The sequence below is a fragment of the Globicephala melas genome, chromosome 6 (assembly GCF_963455315.2).
Source record: "Globicephala melas chromosome 6, mGloMel1.2, whole genome shotgun sequence".
NCBI lineage: Eukaryota > Metazoa > Chordata > Mammalia > Artiodactyla > Delphinidae > Globicephala > Globicephala melas.
Genome location: NC_083319.1, coordinates 23,598,035 through 23,614,452, shown reverse-complemented (window position 1 = coordinate 23,614,452; position 16,418 = coordinate 23,598,035). Strand labels below are relative to the sequence as shown.

General features: G+C 44.7%; 1 protein-coding gene and 1 pseudogene across 2 annotated transcripts in view; both read left to right on the top strand.

Moving 5' to 3' along the window:
* Window positions 1–16,418, top strand: part of PALM2AKAP2 (PALM2 and AKAP2 fusion) — a 638,407-nt gene that overhangs the window by 530,211 nt on the left and 91,778 nt on the right. The gene's annotated exons all lie outside the window — the stretch shown is intronic.
* LOC115854685 (U6 spliceosomal RNA) lies at window positions 800–900 on the top strand (annotated as a pseudogene).

Below are 16,418 nucleotides of genomic sequence, written 5' to 3'. Positions count from 1 at the left end.
GCGGAGGGACGGAGAGCATCCTTGGGCCCATTGACCTCTTTTTCCCTTTGATACTTTTTTTTTTTTTTGCGGTACGCGGGCCTCTCACTGCCGTGGCCTCTCCCGCTGCGGAGCACAGGCTCCGGATGCGCAGGCTCAGCGGCCATGGCTCATGGGCCCAGCCGCTCCGTGGCATGTGGGATCTTCCCGGACCGGGGCATGAACCCGTATCCCCTGCATCGGCAGGCGGACTCTCAACCACTGCGCCATCAGGGAAGCCCACCCTTTGGTACTGCTCTCTCAAATCTAGGAGCACCAGTGCTATCAGGCCTTGGGGGGGGACACGTTTGAGTAGAATCGAGGAACATGTAAGTGGCATTTGTTCCTTTCTTGGTTGGAGTCTCAGAAAGACTGCATGGGCCCTGCAACTAGAAAAGGTACCCTTTGGAGGTAGAATGCTGAAGGTTTCCTTATTCAGGAAGAGGATAGGGATGGGGATGAAATGATGGAGCTTCCCTCAAGTGGGTTTGTTTGTCTGTTTGTCTTGGAGGATACATGTCCGAGTTGGGGGAGTCATGGTGTGAACGCCAAGGAAGGGGAGAGAGCTGTAGAACTTGGTGGGGGTGACACTGTCCTCTGAAGCCCCCTTTTCAGGGACTTTGTGGTCGGTTGGATGCTTGATTGGAGCAGATGGGGTGAGCACAGCCAAATACACAGATACTATATCTAACGCCCCAGTTATCCAGAGCCACGGCAGGGCCCAAACTCATTAGTGCGTTGGCCAAATTCTCTATAAGATCTACAGCATGTCACATAAACTGAGTCTTAGCTCCTTCATCTATAAAAAATGGGATACGGAGAGGATTAGCGTGGCCCCTGCGCAAGGATGACATGCAAATTCATGAAGTGTTCCATATTTTTTATACATACTACTATATATAAAATAGATAACTAATAGGGACCTACTGTATATCACAGGGAACTCGACTCGATACTCTGCAATGACCTATATGGGAAAAGAATCTAAAGAAGTGGATATATGTATATGTATAGCTGATTCACTTTGCTGTACAGCGGAAACTAACGCAGCACTTTAAATCAACTATACTCCAATAAAAACTTTTTAAAAATAATAAATAAATAAAAATAAAAAATGGGGATACCAAAACTTACCTACTTCAGAACTTAAATGAAATAGGTATGGAAGCACCTTGAACGTGTATTCTTCCCCAGATTGGTTGTTTTCTTTAATTAACCAACATCTTCTTTCATCTTTATGGCAGATGCAAATAAGTAAACAGTTTTTAAAGTTAATTTAATTTCATTTTTTTTTTGCGGTACGCGGGCCTCTCACTGTTGTGGCCTCTCCCGTCGCGGAGCACAGGCTCCAGAGGCGCAGGCTCAGCGGCCATGGCTCTCGGGCCCAGCCACTCCGCGGCATGTGGGATCTTCCCGGACCGGGGCACGAACCGGTGTCCCCTACATTGGCAGGCGGACTCTCAACCACTGCGCCACCAGGGAAGCCCTAAAGTTAATTTAAAAAAATTCCAGCAATTGTGTAGCACATCAGTTGTTCATGCTTTACACTGATCAGATCCAGAAGCTTTGGGCACAGAGGTTCTCAGGCCTGACCTCCACGCCCACCCCACAGCCCCCTTTTGACTTGGGGAACCTGGCTGACATCCTTCTCGTCCCCTTACCCCTGAACACTTGCACTGTTGTATCGAGGCTTCTTCCAGTCTTCTTTACTTGCTCTCTCCTGATGCTTCGAGTAGGTCAGAAATTGCTTCTCAATGGGAAAATGGACCCAAATTTTCAGGACCCTAATCCTGGGCTTTAAGCTCACTCAGTGACCGGCAGTAGGATGGCGGTCACTGGGATTCCCCTTCACGAACTACTGCAAGCTTCTTTGCCAGCTTTCGTGAGTTTACTCTGTCATAAGTCAGGAACGTAGATGAATGTATTAAGTAAAGATTTGCCACGAGGTTTAAAATAAAAAAGGTTTTCAGAAGAGCCTGAGAAGCGTAGTGAATTCAGTCCTTTGTGTCTCATCATTGAACTTCTCACAGATTTGCAGTAGAGTTGGCTGCTTGGATGATGATGTAGCAGCCAGATGAGGTGGGCACACCAGAAACATTATTTCGAGTTAATTCTTAAGTGCTACACATCATTCTTCTTAACAAACACATATAAAAGGTAACCTCCACCCTTGGTCCAAACCTCGCCCCAATTTCATGGTGCCACGCCTGTGTTAGGATGAGGCTGTGTGTTTAAGGAAGTGAGTCGGTTAGGAAAAGCAGTTGGGGATTCACAAACAGCATGACTGAAAAAGCAGAACACTGTAGCACCTAACCCAGTTTGTGATGCCCCTGTGAAGTTTTATTTGTAATCACTGTCTGCTGTGATTAAAGGGGGAAGTCCCCCTTTAATCTGAGGGAAGTCCCCCTCAGAACGTCTCCGCAGGGGAAACTGTCCAGCTCAGGGCCAGTGACTCTCCAGTGTATGTACCCTGTTTAAGGGCCTCAGCCCTGCATGAAGACCCAGTTTCCTGGGAACTTGCCTGTTCACTTGAGCAGCATATCTGGACATGTGTTGCATCACCCCAGTGTCCATAGAGTGTCCATATGGTACAGACTGTCAGCATCACCCGTGTGGGAGGAGCCTGGATACTGCCTTTTAAACTGGTTTTGCTGGTGATGCCAAGACCAGGGGATGGTGGCAATCCTGGTGCTCTGTCAACAGGTCTGTGAATTCTGCTTGCACGTTCTGCCCTGTGGAGCACCCAGCGTCCCTATCTGCTACGTATGATTGGCGAGCAGTCGAGTCAGTGTATATCAATGGTGGTCCAGAACTATTAACCTCTCTTTGAACTACATAAGGATGTTTTTTCTTGCTCTGCGTATGCTTTAGCGAGGAAGCCTTGAAAAGGATTATTACTGTGCAGAGCAAGGATAAACAGTGATGCTAGAGCAGTTTTTCCTGGGTTGTCAAAGGGTGCTGGACTGGACGTTACCCCACAGGCCTTAGAGCGCCCTGGGTTGGTGAGGTTTAGAGGAGAACTTTGCCAGACCTTCCAGGGTTATTGTGTTGTGTCGGTTAGAAGGAAGAGTGTGTGCGTGGAACTGGTACCCACACCACTCCAAGTTCTGTGAAGAGAGAGCGTTTCCTTAGGTGGCCATCCTGTCCATCGCCATGGCTTTTCCCAGGGTGTTTGTGATGATCCTGTGGGCCTTGGGCTGAGCTAGCGCTTCCTGCAGCAGAGACCAGCCCTGCAGACTCTGGGGGAAGCCCCGACCCTCAGATGCCTTTCTTCCCACCCAGCCTGACCAGCCTCAAATGCAGAGGTCTGCCAGGGCCGCCTGAGCCCGCACCTGGGTGTAGGTGGAGGAAGGCCAAACCACACTTTCAGTAGGCGATTAACTGCCGGCTTGTTGCCCCTCTCCCAGCGCAGCTGACTGTCGCGGCTTCTGTTCTCATGACGACATTTGCACAGTGGAATCATGCAGAAACGTACTTTGTTTGGAGCAATGCCCCACATACATTTTTTCTGATACAGCCTACAAATGGAGAAAGACACCATTGTTGAGCACTTTTCGTGGGGGGGGGTGGGGATGGTGAGAGAGTGATTTTCCCAAAGGAATACATCTTACTTAATATTCTAGAAAAATCAAGTACTACACAACCCTGAATTCAAAAGCTCTCTCTGTATGTATGTTAAAATCAAGGTCTATGTGTCACGTGCTGTGTGATCCCAAGGCTGTATTTAGCCTGGCAAATTAGTATTTTTGCATTAGAACATTTTATCCTCGCAAAGGATAGCAAGGATTCTCCCCGTACACAATTCTAGATGAGTAGAATTCATTCATTTGGGGAGGAATATGAAGAAACTGTTTTGGAAATTGAGATCCAACCCACAGCACTTGCGATTATTCCTGTTTGAGATCATTTTTCCTTTTGAGAAAAGTTTAAATCAGTGTTAAATGCAGCATGGAGGTGGACCCAGAGAGTGGGAGGCATTGCTTTCGCATGAAATCACAATGTGTACATTGTTGAAAAATATTCTTTTCATCGTATGCTTCATTACCAAAACCATTCACAGCCTCCAGAGGACGACAGATGTTATGGTGTAAGCGGTGTAAGAGAGAGTATAAACTAGAAGAAAGGAAAGGGAAGAAATCCCTCCTTCTCCAACCACCACTCAGAATGGAATTGAGTTTTTTTCTTCTAGGGAATTCCCTGTAATCCCCAGGGATGGCTTGACCTTGAGGTTTCTAGGCTTGGTTCTGGGAGGAGCTAAGAGGAAATGGGGAGGGAATTAACATTTTCTGAGCGCCAGACACCAAACTGGTTGCTTTATCTTCAATGTCTTACCTAATGCTAGCAATCACCACCATTTTTCAAATGAGGATGCTGAGGCACTGGGAGGTTATCAGGTAACCAGCCGAGCTGTGCAGACGCCAGCCAGTTTTCTTACGCAGTTTTCCCTCTTGTTACTAAACCAGCGCTAAAGGGCCCTGGTGCTCAGAGTGTGGTCTGAGGACCTGCGGCATTAGCATCACCATTACCCAGGGGCTTTGTTGAAACTAGAGAATCCTGAGCCCCATTCCAGACCTGCGGAGTTGGAATCTGCATTTGTAACAAAATCCCTAGGGACTTGTATGCACAGTGTGGTGTGAGAAGCTCCACTACCCCGGACTTGGAGGGCGAAGTTCTGGCAGATACCACCGAGAAAACTAGCCAAACCTCAGGACTGCGATCAGCAGACTGACTTGAGGGATTGGTGTATCTGGGAGCGGGGATGGGTGCAACTATGAATAGAATCTAGCAGGATGCAGCTAAGCATCTTAAAATGCGCAGGATGCCCCCCTCCCCTCGCAACAACGAATTATCTTGCCCCGAATGTCCACAGTGCTGATGCTGAGAAACCCAGATCTAGTCGTCCATATCTGGAATTCACATCCTGTAGATATGTTTCCATAGCTTCCGATGCCTGCAGCTCTCTAGCAAGTGTAACTTAGATGATACTGATTGCATTTTGCTATGCAAATGTGATTCTCTTTACTGGGACTTGGAAAGAGTAAAAGAGCTGAAATTGCAGCATGATAGATTTCTGTTAGGGTTATGAGAGTGTCTGGCTCTGGTACCCAGGATGTTGCAGAAATGTTTCTGAGCGTGGGGGTCACTCCACCCCCTCCAGTCCTGCCTGGCAACAGTACCTTTTGTTTGTTTTACCCCCCAAACTTGCCCAGGCCTCTGTTCTATTTCTCAGCCTCCAAGCAAGCTGTGTTGGGTCGGCTGTGATACCTGGAGGCTGGGGGAGGAAAGGGAATAAACGCAAGACTGGTGAAGGGAAGCAAAGCCTCTTTCCTACCACCTTGCCTCCCTGCCTGCCCCTGGGATCTACTCATCTCCCCCTTTTCTCACTCAGCTCCTCTAATTCCAGCACCTCCACTGACAAACACCTCTCCTCTCCTCTCTCCCTGCCCCTTCTCTTTCTCTCTAGATTCTGGTCCAGAACATCTGGAACTCTCTCCCCTCCATCCCCTCTGCCTCCCTCCCTCCTTTTCTCTCTGTCTTCCGTTTGTGAGCTGAAAATCAACCTGAATCACGACTGGGAAGTGAAACCAGGATGCCCAGTGTATATTAAGGGAGGGAAAAGTTTTGAACTGAAATTCTATCCGATAAAGAACCCTTGGCATTTATCTCCGTCAGAATGGCTACAAACACCTCTACCTACTTTCTTGTTCTACTCTGATTAAAACTTGCTTTTTCTCGAGCTCTAGAGTTGGAAAACAGAATTCTTTCTTGGTTCTAGTGTGTTTTCCAGCTTTCTTTCACTGTCGATATTATAACGATCATTTTCCTATACTTTTAAATGAACATTGTCATTGAAGTAGATTGTTCTCAACAAGTTTTAGATTTATCACCGAGGCATCCCAAGGAGAAGAAAATCTCTTCGCAACTTCTGTGTACCTTCTTTTCATAACTCTCATGATCCTTTGCAAATGAAAGGGGACGCCTTGGGGAGTGACGGCAGGCTACACAGAACGTCCAGCTCCAGCATTTGGAGCCAGAGGCCGGGGCAGATGAAGCTGGAGTGCTGGGCTTCTGGCCAGAGTGGAATGAATCTTCCCAGCACTGGGAAGCCTGTGTTTTTCCAGCAGACCAGCTGATCGGCTCCAGAGGGCTTTAAATTGGGAAATGTGGAGTTCTGGGGAACAGTGGAAATCAGAGAACAGGAGATTATGGAGGATTATTGGTTATGTCACAAAAAGGGGGAGATTTGACATCTGGTAACTGATTCCTAGTAATTGTTTTGAGAAAATAATTGGGAAATCAGTATTAGAAACAATTTTGTCTTTAATATGAGTCCTAAAGGTGTATAAATGAGAGGAAGAGGACTTTCCTGGTGGTCCAGTGGTTAAAACTCTGCACTTCCACTGCAGGGGGCGCAGGTTCAATCCCTGGTGGGGGAACTAAGATCCCTCATGCAGTGCATTGCGGCCAAAATAAATAAATAAATGAGAGGAAGAAAACCTTAGAGGACTTTGTCCCCCGAGGTACCCCTCCTGTCTTCAGCCCACACCCTCTAAGTGTGTTGTCACGTCTCATGAATGCCTCAAGGGTCCTCTTGGGCTTGATAATGTATGCCATCTTTTGAAAGATCCACTAAATTCTTTGGGCCACAAATTATGCCTTTCAAAATTGTCCTGGAAGAATGCTAGTAAGAATCATTACACAATTGACTACTGCAAATCCTTGGACACATACAGAGTAACAATTACTGGGGCTTTATGAAGAATGGGTCCAAACCAAGGGCACAGTTTACATGAACAGAGGAAAACATAATTCAATATGTGTACAATTGAATAAAACCTTGAACCTTTAACATGGGCCCATTTTCATACACAAATTGGGATGAAGCTTCTTTCAAAAGAGCGTAACTTTGAAAAAGCTCAGATTTTCATATTTCTTCAGTGAGTTGAATCTTCCATAAGTGCAGATACTGGGAGATTAAAGGGGATTTAAGATGCTTCTGATAATGAATATTCATTGAAAATCAGACCCTGTTCCAAGTGCCACATATGAATCGCCATCTTTCTTTCTTTCTTTTTTTTTTTTGCGGTACGCGGGCCTCTCACTGTTGTGGCCTCTCCCGCTGCGGAGCACAGGCTCCGGACGCGCAGGCTCAGCGGCCATGGCTCACGGGGCCCAGCTGCTCCGCGGCATGTAGGATCTTCCCGGACCGGGGCACGAACCCGTGTCCCCTGCATTGGCAGGCGGGCTCTCAACCACTGCGCCACCAGGGAAGCCCTATATTGCCATCTTTAACCCTCGTAACGTCCTCCTGTTGGGAAGATACCAGTATTAGAAATTTTTGTTACAGATGAAGAAACTGAGCACAGCGGTTTAAGACAAGGGCGTGTATCTAGTAGCACAGTCAGAATTTGAATCCTTGTAGTCTGGCTTTTATACACGGTCTCTTAATCTTTACCAAACTTATTCTGCCTTCTTTGTACTTAAGACAAACTAAACTTGCCGTCTCCTACTGCAGTTGAGGGTATGGGTCTCAGTCCACAAGCAAAGGCTTGCAAAAAACGTAGCATTTTATAACTTTTGTAAATTAACTATTTTGTCTCCAAGGCTTCAGTCTGTCCGGCTAATAGAAAATTTAACCTCAGTTATCTTGGGAAGACGCCCACCTTATGATTGCATCCAAGGTCTAAGGTTTTAGGAAAAGGGCCATCTAGACACCTCCCGACACCGGTTTTAGTTGTGATTTCCAGTCACGTGTCTATATTGCTTTGACTGTTTCTGTCCCCATGGGCAAGTTTGAGGCTCTCGGCTGTTCCACACAGGCATGGGATGGAGCCTGGGAATCCTTGGCAAATCTGGGAACCTGGAGCCTGGAGTCTTTCCTCTCTGAAGTCTTGCCAGCTGTACTGGGAGCTTCCAGGGAACAGAGCAGAACACCCAGAGGTAGAGGATGGAAGGGTGCTTTCTAGAATGCCTTGCATAATCTTGTCTATAGCTTAGATTTTTACAAAAGCTAGGAAGAACCTTGACTCCTTGACACCAGATCTCCAAAGCAAGCATCCTGCTGGCTGCCTGCCTGCCTAAGGGGGAGGAAGGAGGAGAGCACGTAAAAGGAGAAGGCATTCATTAAGATCTCAGAAATATTCATGGACTAGAGTGGTGGTTGCCAGGGGCTGGGGGGAGGGAGGAATGGGGAGTTAGTGTTAAATGGGTACAGTTTCAGTTTTGCAAAATGAAAAGAGTTCTCTGGATGGGTGGTGGTGACGGTAGCAGAACAATGTGAGTATACTTGATGCCCCTGAGCTGTACACTTGAAGATGGTTAAAATGCTGAATTTTATGTTTGTATATTTTACCACGATAAAGCATAGTCATCCACACAGAAATTTTATTTCATTGGTACCAATTATGACTTTTATTAAAAACAGTCAAAAGATAAATCCAAATGACAGAAATAGAAAATAAACATCACCATCAAAAAAAAAAAAAAGTTCATGAAAAGCTATCTTTGGAAAGCTAAAGGAGAGCAGTAGATTTGAATCCTCCAGTGGTGGGTGTGTTCACTTCCTTCAAGGGAAGCGCTGGTCTTGTCTGACCTCTGAGCCCAGCCTTGGTCTTGAAGACAGTGGGCCCCGAACACCCAATGGTAAAGTGGCCTCAGAAAGTGTTTGAGGTCCAGCTGGTCCATTCCCTTGAAGAACACTCAGCAAGATGGGCCTGTGTGGTTCATGGTACCCTCTTTGGAGCCCACAGGACTGATTCGAAGAGGAAAACATGTGTTGAGCTGTGTTTTCCTACTGTCTAGGCTGCTCTCTGGCCCTGGGATGAGGGCAGCTCCATAATTACCACACCTCTGTCATCAAAGGAATCCCGAGTTGTCACATTTCTCAATATTGTTTCCTTTGCAAATTAATTCTGGTTTGTCATATTTCCAAGGTGGAAACTACCTCTCCTCGCTTTTTTTTTTCCCCACTGTAGCTCCATGATAAGGGAAATGATGGATGCCTGGACTTGTCTTCCAGCATCCAGGGCACTGTATATCTGGGCCCTGCAGGGGCCCAAGCTCTGAAACAGGAAGAGGTGCCTGTCGAGGTCTCAAAGACACACTTTCTTAGAGTTTGCTGTCTTCTCATGCTTCCCCGGCTGTCAGAAAGGGCATGAGAGTGACCTGGGGGTTGCGAGGCTGTGGAAACACAGTGGGGGCAGCCTTGGATGGCTCTTCCCCTCTGTGGGCTTTGGTGTCACCCCAGCAGGGTGACTTCCAGGCGGAGGGCCAGCTCCCCGACACCCATGACAGCAGGGTCCCTTCTGCCTGCCGGCCCTGAGAAGCATGCTGGGGCATTTCTGTGATGGCATTGCTAGTTCTTCCCCTTGCTTGCTTGTTTGTCATTTTAATTGTGGTGAAATACACATAACATAAAATTGACCATCTGGACCATTTTCAGTCACATTAAGTACATTCACATTGTTGTGATACCATCACCATCCATTGGTCCACAGAACTTTTCATCTTGTAAAACTGAAACCCTGTACCCATTAAATACCAACTCCCCCTTCCCCTCTCCCCTTCTAGCCCCTGGTAACCACCGTCTACTTCTGGTCTCTCTTAGATTGGCTACTCGAGGTAACTCATCTAAGTGGAATTACATAGTATCTCTCCTTTTGTGACTGGCGTAATGTCCTCAAGGTTCCCCCATGTTTTAGCAGCTGTTAGAATTTCCATCCTTTTTAATATTGGTGAATTATATTCCAGAGTATGTCTATACCATATTTTGTTTATCCGTCATCCATCGATGGACACTTGGGCTGCTTCCACCATTTGTCCCACCCTTGTTGTTGAGAGGCATGAGCCATCTGTGAAGTCCTCTGGAGATCAGAAGAATTCCCCAGTCCCTACTTTCAAGGAGTTCACTTCTCTAGCAAGTGCCAAAGTACTCATACAGGAAAAACTAAATCACAGTATATCATCGTATATTATGAGACATCTGTCGGGACACGTCACAAGAGGATGTGGATTTGCAAAATGCATGGCTTAGAGAGAGTACACTCTATAGTGTGGATTCCAGAGGTAGGTAGCCCAAGCCCCAATCCTGGCTTTGTCTTTAGTATCCATGTCACTTTGGGGGAATTATTGAATCTTTTCTAAGCTTCAGTTTCTTTCAGTCTGTAGAATGGGGATAATAGTACTTTCCCCATAGAGTTGTTGGGAGGTTTAAATGAGAAAACATTGATAAAGAGTTTAACAGAGAGCCTGGCATGTGGTTAGCGTTCAAGACTAACATATAGAGGAAGCAACCTATTAGCCACTAAATGCCAGTCAGTTCTTTTTAATATATTGTTCTTGTTCTCTTAATCTGACTGTAAACATTAGTATCTGCATTTGCCACAATTTCGCAAATACTTGTGGTTCCTATTCTTTCCTCTTCATCTCCCTTTAAGATTATGGTCGTTTGCGTGGTAATCGATTTTGGAGATTCTCAGATTATTCAGTAAGAATAAGCTGTTTTTATCAGATAATTGATAATAAAAGTGAATATGGCCTGGCTTTCTTATCCATGGGAGGATATAAAATGAGGAAGGGAATGACCGTTAGTAGATAACCTTTATCTAACTGGCGAGGGAGTTAGCTTTCCCTAACTCTGGGCCCCTTAGGGAGAGGGGGAGGCTGGGTTCCATCTCTTGGTAACGTAGGTCTGATAACATTGCCTAAGTGGCTGTTCTCTCAGTTAAAAATTTCATATTTAGATTATTTTAATCTCAAAGATGGAAATACTCTCATTTTTTCTAGTAATGCTTAAGAAAACTTTAAAAAATTAAATTGATAGTTTTGCTGAATGAAATATTTTTCTCTTCAAGGGTGCCCTAAGGCATTCTAGAATGTAGGTCTAAGGCATGTCATCTGGCTGGTGCATTACTTTATTCTATTCCTGTTTGTCTGCTTGGTATTTCCAACCCAGGAGTCCACCGACTTCAAGGCAATTGAATCCATTATTACCCAGGAGAAAAAAAGTCTGAGTCTCCCTTGCCCCAACAGTAGATTTCTCTCTAAAAAAAAAAAAATAAAAAAAATAATAATAAAGGCATTTGAGAGGAGCGGGTACAAACACAGGAACCTCCTCCTCCACCCTAGCTGTTGCTAAGCTGTAAGCTAATATTGTGAGAGAGAAAAAATATCAAGTTCTCAACTTTCTTTGCCATACCGCTTTGTATTTTTTACTAGCATTAACGAAGGTTTTCCCCCAAATGCTGGTTAAAGCTGAATGGTTTGTCCTTTAGTTTGTAGACTAGGGAGCTTTGCTTAGATTAACTCAAGGTGCCCAGGCTTCTTCCACTCCTCTTGGAGTTCTTTTTACACCTTCCCTATTATTCTGGTGGTATCTTTCAATCAGCTTTTCTGATCAAGTATTTATGGTGACGATTACTCAGTCTGCTGGGGTGGGTAAAGGAATGTTGTGGTGCCTTTAAATATATTTGTCTATTTGTCATCAAAAGTGAAAACCAAACTTGGAGATTTCTTTTCTCTATTTAAATTTGGAGACTTTTCTTTTTGCCAAAATCTCTGGAGAATGATAAGGTAGCGGTGGTTGAAATACTTCTGCGGCTTTTAGCAAGGGAGGATTTAGCAAGTGAGAGTTTCCCAGATTGGGTTTAGATTCATATTTGTTTATGTTCCAAACTTTTTTTTTTTTCTATAATACCACAGTTTTGAGTATCAGCAGAACTTGGGGCAGATGGTATTTCATGGAATGTGTGTAATCCTTTGGGGTTGTACATTTTACTCAAATAAACTTTCATGACGGGTTGGTTAAATAGGACAAAGTCTCCAGCAGACTTCACTTGACTCTTTTTGTTCTTTTCCTGTTTTCCTGATCAGACTTCTGTCCAGCCCCCTTTAAAGAGGGCAGCTGAGTAGCGTGAAAATAAGGGTTTTAGGTGGTGGTGCAGTTAAGTTACTGAGGGGTGTTGTGGGTTTGGTCTCACTTGACACTAATAGTGAAGCGATATGGGAACCCCCCACTCCATCTGCTCCAGTGGTGGGTCTGGGGAGCTCTCCAGTGATGGAGAGTAACTCCTCTCTTGGTTTTCTCACTTCTGGGTACCAGAAATAATTAGCCCTTGGTTGGCAGAATGTAGAACTGCCCACCAATGAGGAATCTTACAGTATGGAAGCAAGAGCATAATGTAGGAAGGAAGTTGACATTTTTCAGGGTCAGCTCTACCTAATTTGCAAAATGTTATGTTTTCGAAAGCCATCAAGTAATCCACAGACTCATCAAATCAAAGGGCTAGGTTGTAGGGAAAGAATCCTGTAGAATTGGGGAGTTCAGAACGACTTGATCAAGTTATTCTACCTCCCAAAGCCTTGGTTTTGTAAACTGCACAATGGGCTAATAACACCTATGATTAGTTGTTGCCGTGCAGTAACCAATCCAGAGTGGCTGGTGTATTTTCAATAATGTATATATTTTTAAAAATAATAAATTAATTAATTTATTTTTGGCTGCATTGGGTCTTCGTTGCTGCACACGGGCTTTTTCTAGTTGCAGCCAGCGGGGGCTACTCTTCGGTGCGGTGTGCGGGCTTCTCATTGTGGTGGCTTCTCTTGTTGCGGAGCATGGGCTCTAGGCGCGTGGGCTTCAGTAGTTGTGGCATGTAGGTTCAGTAGCTGTGGCTTGCGGGCTCTAGAACGCAGGCTTAGTAGTTGTGGCGCATGGGCTTAGTTGCTCCACGGCATGTGGGATCTTCCCGGACCAGGGCTCGAACCCATGTCCCCTGCATTGCAGGTGGATTCTTAACCACTGCATCACCAGGGAAGCCCTCAATAATATATTTTTAATAAATGTAAATTTCCCTTCCTCGACCATTCAGGATCAAGTAAGTTGCCATGTAAAAGTGTTTTGAAAACTGCGGATATTAATTATTATTTGTGTTTGCCTCTTAGTTGACTTTAAAACATTTGTTTGTCCCAGGAACAGAAGAAAAATATCCCTTGATTGTGAGACAGGTGCATTTTTAGTATGTTAAGTCCACTGCCTATCTTTCTTTTTTTTTAAATTTATTCATTTATTAATTTTTATTGGAGTATGGTTGCTTTACAATGTTGTGTTAGCCTCCACTGCACAACAAAATGAATCAGCCATACACATACAGATATCTCTTCCCTTTTGGACTTCCTTCCCGTTTAGGTTACAACAGTGCATTAGGTAGAGCTCCCTGTTCTATATTCCCAGTGTGTTCCCATCAGTTGTCCATTCCTCCCACCCTACCCCTCTCCCCCTTGGTATCCATATATTTGTTCTCTACATCTGGGTCTTCATTTCTGCTGTGCAAGTAAGACCATCTGTACCATTTTTCTAGATTCCACCTATATGCGTTATTATACAATATTTGCATTTCTCTGTCTGACTTCCTTCACTCTGTATGGCGCTCTCCACTGCTTATCTTTCTTGTGGCTCATAAACATGGTCGATTTCAACCCTTCAGTATTCCTGGCACAGAATCTTCAGCTGTTTGCATCAAGTATGTTCTTGGGTTGTAAGTTATCAGATGAGCTTGTGGGTGGGTCTCTGTCGGCTCCAAAATTAAATGACACGTGTGAGTTTTCTTACTGACTTAACTCAAAAACCATAGGATGACTGGGAGGCATTGAGGAAATGACAGCTTCCAGATAGTCCATCGGCTTTCCAGAACCTGTGTCTTTGGGGAGACAAGTGAGGCAGAGCTAGAACTGCAGTTAAGTGACTCCCAGAGGCCCCTCACACTCACTGGTTTCCGCCGGGTCTGATTTATCAGGAGTGATGGGAACATGATTCAGAGATGGTCGTATAAGTATTTTTATTCTGGTTGAATCATATCTGGTGGTTATTTCCATTTTTCTAATGTTATCTGATTAGCCCAGGGATGCCCAACCTTTATTGTCCTGACTCACTGAGGGATGCTGCTTGGTCATGAATGGGGAGACGCTGGGGAGGAAGAGGGTTGGCAGGCATTCCCCCCTGGTGGGTATCCTGGCAAATTCCAGGGAGGGAAGCATGTGATCATGACTCCCAGCAAAGCCTTACTCAAACCTTGCAACACAACCCATTGTGGAAACCCTTTCATCGACGCTAATACATTCATCTTCTCCTGAAAGGAGGCTGAGCTGACATCACCCTATCCCATATTGCACACCAAGAAACTGAGTCTCAGAGAGGCTAAGGGAATGGCTTAGAGTCCCACCCTTAGATCTGGTAAAATTCCAGGTGGATACAGACCACCAAAGTTAGAGGAGAAAGGAAAGTCTAGAAAGACTTTCTCCTTCTACTTTAAACTTTCCTGTATTGGTTGGTTAGCTTCCAAAGAGTGATGATAATTTTTTTAAAAATCATTTTTTAAAAAACTAAAAATGTATTATATTTGTGATTATTATTCAAATTCAAAGAAATGAAAAAGGAGCTCATCAATCCTCTAGTTCAGTCCTCTCATTTTTACATATCAGAAGACTAAGACAAGTGCCATTAAGTAATTTGGTCAAGGTGATACATAAGCTGGCAAGTGGTATAAAATATATTTCAAAAACTTCATAGACTACCTGCGATTATTAAAGCTCTGTGTGCCACTAAATACACCTTTAGCTGCCTGAACTACCCCAGATGACTCTGAGCTGTACTGTTTTTTGTTTTTTTTTTTTTTGCGATACGCGGGCCTCTCGCTGCTGTGGCCTCTCCCGTTGCAGAGCGCAGGCTCAGCGGCCATGGCTCACGGACCCAGCCGCTCCGCGGCATGTGGGATCTTCCCGGACCGGGGCACGAACCCATGTCCCCTGCATCGGCAGGCGGACTCCCAACCACTGCGCCACCAGGGAAGCCCTGAGCTGTACTCTTGAAAGAAAGGCTCCTGACCCTTGGCTTTGGGGTCTGTGAGACTTGGGGTGAGAACTTGATGCTTCCTGGTACTTGCATGACCTCGGGGCATGTGACGCTTCTTACTTATATTTCTTCATCTGCAAATGGGAATAATAATTCCCATCTTGCAAAGTTAGAATTAGAAATTAGAGATAATGAATAAGGGAGAATACATCTGAAATCGCCGTGTTTATAGATTAAGATGGTCAGGTATTGGGAATGTTGTATAGTTTAACCTAAAATATAAAGAGTCTGATAGATGCTCAGTAAATAGTAACTGTTCACATCATAATAGGGGATACAATAGAATTTTTATGAATATTATAGTGAGGTCCCAAATGTCTGTTTTCTTTTTTCAAGGAAACGGGGAAGACCAAAATGGCTCTGCGTTTTCTTAAATTTTACAGGTGATCTCTGACTTTGGAAAGCTTCTTACTTGAGTGCCCGCCCTCCCCCCATGGCCCTTCAGGACGTGATCATTCTTTTGACGTCTTTGACGGTTCATGGCTCAGTTAACTTTCTTCCATTGCTCTTGGGGACAGGTCCTCTGTAACCCCTCCTTCCGGTTTTCTTTCATTGAAAATCAGTCATTTTTCTTTTATTTATTTATTTTTAAAATTTTTATTTTATTTATTTTTGGCTGTGTTGGGTCTTCGTTTCTGTGCGAGGGCTTTCTCTAGCTGTGGCAAGTGGGGGCCACTCTTCATCGCGGTGCGCGGGCCTCTCACTGTCGCAGCCTCTCTTGTTGCAGAGCACAAGCTCCAGACGCGCAGGCTCAGTAGTTGTGGCTCACGGGCCCAGTTGCCCCACGGCATGTGGGATCTTCCCAGACCAGGGCTCGAACCCGTGTCCCCTGCATTAGCAGGCAGATTCTCAACTGCTGCGCCACCAGGGAAGCCCCCGAAGATCAGTTATTTTTAGGTTAGAAACTTTTCTGCACAGTAACTGCCCTGCCTCACTAATGCATAGAAAATGGATATCCTTTCAGGATTTTTAGCACTGTTATAGTTTCTCTTCAGATAAATTTTGGCTAAAACTCTATAAAATTCACCTAGACTGAAGTAATAGCATTGAGTTATAAGAGCCTGAGGATGATTTTGGGGATTCCTGTGTTCTGGACGTCACTGTGTAATTACCTAAATGTTTTGTCTTGGGCTTCATATGACTAGTTTATAAATATACAAGATTTATAAGGTCATTCTAAGTAAAAAATTTGGTTATTTATGGTTTTTCTCGGCATTATATATTCATAGATAGTGCAGACATTGAGCATTAAGGAAACAGTGAGGGGTGAGTTATTATTAGTTCATATTATTATTTCATTTTATTGGATTTTTGAATTTTTTCTTCTCAGACTTTCTCTGAACCCGTATAATACTACATCCAGGGAAATGTGCTACTTAAGCTTGTTGGTAAAAGAAATTTAACCATGTTTCGCTATAAAACAAACCACTGACATGGGCAGAGGTGGGGGGAGAGGGGAGAAAGAAATAGAAGAAAATAATGAGAAAATCCTAAA